The sequence below is a fragment of the Mus pahari genome, chromosome 13, assembly GCF_900095145.1.
Source record: "Mus pahari chromosome 13, PAHARI_EIJ_v1.1, whole genome shotgun sequence".
Lineage (NCBI taxonomy): Eukaryota > Metazoa > Chordata > Mammalia > Rodentia > Muridae > Mus > Mus pahari.
In genome coordinates, this window is record NC_034602.1 from 79,780,552 (window position 1) to 79,787,195 (window position 6,644).

Here is a 6,644-nt window from a genome sequence, read left to right on the forward strand (position 1 = left end):
GCTGCCTAGATAAATGCCTGAAGGAGCAATGGAAGCTCCTACAAAGAACTAGAAAATCCACAGGGCAGCGTACAACTCAGTTGGTTTGAGAAGCATCAACTTAGCCCTTCATAGTGGTAGGTGGTAACATGGTGCTAACATGGTGGTAACATGGTAAATATATGACTTAGCTGAGAATTCACAAGTATGTTCACTGGTAAAGCACAACATGCTAATGAGAAAAGCCACAATCATATACACATTTTAAGTGTGTCGATACATCGGCTTTGGGACATAAGTTTGTCCACTATTGTCTTGGAAGCATGATAACTAGACTTAGATTAAAGCACTGATCATATCATTTCCCTGTTTAAGTAACCAATGTCATTGCTTTCTGCATTTACTAGGTGACTTCAAAAAAATCCCATCACTCATTTTTTTTTTTCTGGGAATTGAAAGTGAAAACATAATTCTGGGAGTACATGCTCAATAGGTCCCTCATCTGAAGCTCTCTTCCTTCCCTGTGGATGGGATCCCTTATCTTTATAATCTTTTCCTTCCCCTAGTATAGGATCCCTTACCTGTACACCCTCATCTTTCTATGTGGATAGGATCTCCCATCTCTACACCCTCTTCCTTTCTGTTGATAAGGCCCCTCTATACCTTCTTCTGCCTCTCAGAAATTTCTACACAGCAGAAAGGGCGTGTAACTTTTACATATTAATGAAGTCTCCTGTTCTTGGCTTTCTCCATGCATTCAGGATAACCTGTCTCTTTGAGTTTTAGTGTTATTCCTTACACAGCAGCAATTGGTAGCACCTGGAGGAAGTCCCTCTTTTAAATGACAGCTTTGTCAGAAGAGTTTAGGCTGAAGCAATGATGCTATGTCATTTTAAAAAATTAGCCCTGGTCTGTCTATTCAGAAAAGTTGGGGGTAGAACAATGATACAGAATAAACTCAAGAAATTAATTCTAGTCTATTCATTCAGAAATGTTCTAAAGTGTTTTTACAGGACTGTTAGTGCAATAAGAGGTCTCTCTCAGAGCACTCTAGGCACCTGTGTGCCTTGATGGGAAATGCCATGATGATGTTTTCTGGCTCCGATGGAGTTTCTCCACATTCTCAAGAAAGGGAGCAAGGGAGCAAAGCCTGTTTTAAAATTAAAAACAAAAACAAAAAATATAACAGTTTCTCTCAAGCTGGAGCCCTGTCTGTATGCTCACATTTCTTAGTATTGATTTTATCATTCATTATACGATAGGAAACTGATGACTGAGAGGGGGTTCTTTCCTATGGGGGTTGGGAAGGGGTGGGAAGTACAGTGGGGAGATGACTCTTTATACATATGTGTATATATGTTTGTGTGTGTATGTTTATGTATGTATGCATGGACATGTGTGTATATGTGTATGCATGTGTATGTATGCATGTATATGTATTATATATATATGTGTGTATTATATATATATATACATACATATACATATGAATATATATGAGCATGTGTATATAAGAGTGTGTATTTAAGTATGTGTCTGTATATGTGTGTGTGTATATATATATATATATATATATATATATATATATGTGTGTGTGTGTGTGTGTGTGTATGTGTGTGTGTATCTGTGTGTTTGTATGTATAATTAAGACTCCTCTAATTGAGGCAACTTGGCAACTTAGGTTGGTCTCTTTTCTTTGCTAACCAAAGTGTTCTGCAAATCCCCTTAAGCTGTTAATGGGTTGGTAAGAGAGGGCAGCGTGCCCTCATCTATGCAGCTTCTGCTCCAGTCTTTGCTCACAGCCTAGGACTTTAGCTTTGTCAGGGAAGGTATGACCTTAGGTGAGTGTACCAAGTTCATAGACTTGGAATCATAAGTGACATCACAGGGGCTGGCTGTGCTTTCTGCACATGGGCATAGTGAGGAAAAGCTGACACAGACAGGCGTGTCACTTGTAAACCCAGTGAAAGTCATGAGGCTATAAAAAGGGAGTGTTAGAGAAGAAAAAAATCAGATTAAAGGCAGCAAGCTCTGAGAGCTGTGGATGTGTGTGTGTGTGTGTGTGTGTTGCGATTTTTAACTTTTTTATTAGATATTTTTTATTTACATTTCAAATGCTATCCTGAAAGTTCCCTATACCTTGCCCCCTGCCCTGCTCCCCTACCCACCCATTCCTACTTCTTGGCCCTGGCGTTCCCCTGTACTGGGGCATATAAAGTTTTCAATACCTAGGGGCCTCTCTTCCCAATGATGGCCAACTAGGCCATCTTCTGCTACATATGCAGCTAGAGACACGAGCTCTGGGGGTACTGGTTAGTTCATGAGCTGTGGTTTTTATGCTGAGCACATTAAAACAGCCACAGGGACTCTGCCAAGAGCCTTCCTGTAGAAGTTTGTTCTGTTCTTCCTCCCTGCCCCCATGTTCCCAGAAATAAAGCTCAGTCTTAAAATAGTTTTACAAATTCCTTTGCCATATAGCTAAGTTATTCTCCAACCATATCACAACTTAAATTAACCCATTTATTCTAATTTACATTTTGTCATGTCGCTTGTTACCTGTGCTCAGCTAGCATGTGTCTGCCTAGTCATGTCTTCCAGGGCCAATCTCCCACCTTGCATCTCAGAACTTCTTCTGCTTCTCAGATGTCCCAACTTCTATTCTACTACTACAGGCCATATGTTCTTTGAAATTGACAGGAGATGTCTTCATACAATACACAGGATATTCTCTCTGCACCTTCCAACACTGGGAGACCTAGTCACAGTTCATTTGTCACCTCTTAAGGAGAACATACAGTCCTGACTCAATGAGCTTTGTTGGTAAAATGCAGAAGTATTTTCTCCAATAAATTTGAGATCAACATGAAGAGCTTTTTATAACAACATGACAGCAAGGAAAAAGAAAACCAAAGTCATTTTTTTAAAAAAACATAAATTGGAGAACCCCATTTCAAATCCATTTTCTGTTAGAACCAAGGTTAAAGCTGCTGTAAATGTTTACCCTTTTAAATACATTCTTCGATTGTCCTAGGAGTTCATTTCACAGGAAAAATAATATCCTGCGTAGATGTAACCACGGAGGGAAGCCTCATAAAGTCACCTTACTAGGACACTTTCTTGGGGGGGGGGGTGATGTCCATAGTTGGTGGAACTCATAAAGATAGTGTGGTACTTGTTCAAAAAGCAGAAAAGAATGTTTATTGTGGAGCTAGAAAATAAAAAAAAATACCTGTTTCCTCTGGAGTAAAAGAAAGAGAAATATGCAAGAAAAAAATATGAAAAGGAAATGAGAATGGTTGAAGAGTAATGTTATAGGCTAGCAGATAATAAGGAATCCAAGATTTTGTTAGTCTGCACCGGCGCTTGCAACGTCAGAGTGGCTGCCTTATCCTGAACTATAGAACTTTAATTTTAGAAGTTGGCCAGAAGGTTATTTATCAATATTTAAAAACTAACACATTTTACATAAAATAAAAACATTTTGTTGTTTTCTTTAAATAGAGTTTGCAGGTAGCCTGAGGTTCCATTCGTTCATGGTAACTGTCAGTCCCAGCCACTGTTAGCCAACTCTTGCCTTAAGCAGGGGCGGGGGGGGGGGTATAGGGAACTTTCGGGATAGCATTTGAAATGTAAATAAAGAAAATAATAATAATAAAAAAAGATGTAAAAAAATGCAGAGTTCTATTGGGAATGCTTCATCTTTTTATTCTCAGTCTTTATTAGATGCATTTGAGTTACTAATATTTATATGCAAATGCCTTATTGAAACTATTTAGTGAGATAATCCATGTGACGGTGCTTTGTAAACCGTAAGTAGAACAAAAACATGTGTACAGTGTTATTAAGCTAGCATGTGTAGAGCAGTAATCCAAATTGTCATGGCTTGTGAATAAAAGGAGCAAGTAATAATTTACTGGAGTAAAGAATTCATCTTGAGTGGTGCTGATGAATTGGTCCAATGAGGAAAGGCACTTGCTATCCAGGTTGATAACTTGAGTTTGGGGGAAATAACTGATTGAAATGTAATTTTTCTATGACCTCTACATCTGTGCCATGACATATAGGAGTACACATTTACATACCACACACACACACACGCACACACACACACACACACACACACACACACACGGGATATAAAAAGTAAAACTTTCCCAGAAGCAACAGCATGTACTGTTAGATCTTAGAATTGTTTGATCATTCTTTCATTTAATACGTATTTATTAAACACTGTGCAAGACACTAAAGCAGCCAATATTCTTGCTAGCAATTCTTCTATTGAACACTTATAATCTTCCAGTCACCAAGGTTAGGGTGTTATATACAGAAGATAAATCATCTATTCTTAAGGACTCTATTATAGAGTATGAAGGAGTAAGTAGAAATAAGTAAGAAAGAAAAAATGAAGATCACTACTCCACTCAAACCCAGTAAGACATATGTAAAAATAAATGAGGATTGGAATATTCTGCAAAGATGTAGTAGACAGTATGTGTGTCTCCTCAGTTAGTTAAATCCCCAACTGTGATACTCAATAGGAACATGGAAAGCTAATAGCAGTGTGATTGAGAGTGGTTAAGGGTGTGGGATACTTCCCCTTGAGTTGTTAGTGAGGGACATTCGAGAGACCCTCCCCAGAAATAATACAGGCAATTGCTGCTGTCCTTTCTTGATTACCAGAGCTTAGTGATAAGATACCATTCTAGAAGACACCACACATATTGTTCCTAGAAACTGTTGAAATCAAGTTGTCACTGAACAGGACACTTCCTCCTTTCTGGTTAGCTTTCATAGTGATAGATGGTGCTTTGCAGGCGGCTGGGACAGGGGAAGTCATGTGTTCCTGGATAAAATAGTGGCCATCAATGGGAGAAGAGGTCCTTGGTCTTGCGAAGATCATATGCTCCAGTATAGGCGAATGCCAGGGCCAGGAAGTGGGAGTGGGTGGGATGGGGAGCAGGACAGGGTGAGGGAATAGGGGACTTTTGGGATAGCATTTGAAATATAAATGAAGAAAATATCTAATAAAAAATGAAATGAAAAAAAAAATAGTGGCATGAATGTTATGGGGGTAACCAACTGATTTCTCATTGGAATTAAGGTCTATCCAAAGAAGGAAATGCATGCTTACTGCTGTAAATCTGACCAAATAAACCCCAGGTGTGAACTTACTATTCTTATTCTGCTAAATAAATGTAACACCAAACTATCCTGCACAGTTGTATAAGTACCCATGGAATCCAGCTTCCAGCCCTCAGAGAAGTTTGTCGGTGACGGTTAATGCAGAAACTCACAACTGATCCAAGTGTCAGTGTAGTACTAAACCACTAACATGTGTATCACATCAGCCTCCTACCCCAAGCTCAGTGACCATCTCAGAAGAGCATGCAGAAAGACTGTAAGAGTCAGAGCATAATAATGTCTTCTAGACATGACAAAAATGACATACTCAGGATCCCACCAGAGGTTACCTGAAAAAGACCTGCACAAACCAGTCAGTGTTCTAGCGCAGAGAGGGGAGAGTTCCTATGTCCTCACCCCTAAGTGAGGAACTACTGACACTTGCCTTCTGGGGGAGAAACAGATTATTTTTCAGGATGTGGCCCCTATTGGGTGCTCCGGATTCCCAGTGAATGAGTGTCTGATAACAAACTGGTCAGACACATATTAGAGACGAAGGTTATTTTTAAGAAAGAGGGCACTAGGTTAAAACTGGTGGTGATGTGTGGTATGAGTCTGAAAAGGGTTAGGGAGAGGAATATGGGGTAAATATGACCAAAATGCATGGCATAAAGTTTTCAAAGAATTAATAAAAAAATACATTTTAAAAAGGAACGTATTAGATAATCAAACATGGAAGAGAGGCAAGGGTGACTAAGGAGTGTCTGATAAAACTGGTCAGAGTCACCCAAGGTGATGACAACTGATACAAAATTTGAATGCTGAAAATATGGCAGCCATGTGATGCCTACGTGCAAATGGCCTAGAGGAGAGAACACACTTGTTATATGGTGTACCTTAGTAAAAGAAACCAGTTTGACTGGAGGCTGGGGAGGTGGGGAGAAAGCTAAGTTCAGGCTTGAGAGTTGGCAAAGGGCCAGGGAATACAAATCCGACTCAGAGCCTCTGCTGAAGGAGTCAGCCTAGTACAAGAGGCAGACATCAACATGTGCCTACACTACAGCACAACACACACTAGAGACAATACCATAGGCAGCTGGTAAGTCAGCAGAGTGGAGCAGCCGTGCCTCCTGGGACCTGAGAAGTGTCTGCAGTCTTTCCCTGCCCAGGATGATCAGGGTGCCTGCCCTCCTTTAGTATGACTCTGACACTTCCCAACGGGGGCACCCTTCTGAATGGGTGAGTGGAGAACGGGGTCCCCTGCCTGCTTATCACTCTGAGCCCCTGGAAGGGAAGCGCTGGGTAGACAGTCGGGAATGATTCTAATGCCTTATGTGCAAGCAAGGATTAACGGCACAAACCATGTCGTGGCTGATTTGTGAAGAGCAAGTCTCTAAACTCTTTTACCTTCTCCGAAAATGCCCATTTACCCTTTGAAGTGTACACACATCCCCATGGAATTCAACTGATACACAGAGGAACTATTTGTCCTCTTGACCCCTAAGGAACGTGACCTCAGCTTTGAAACTGAACGTTTTGATGAG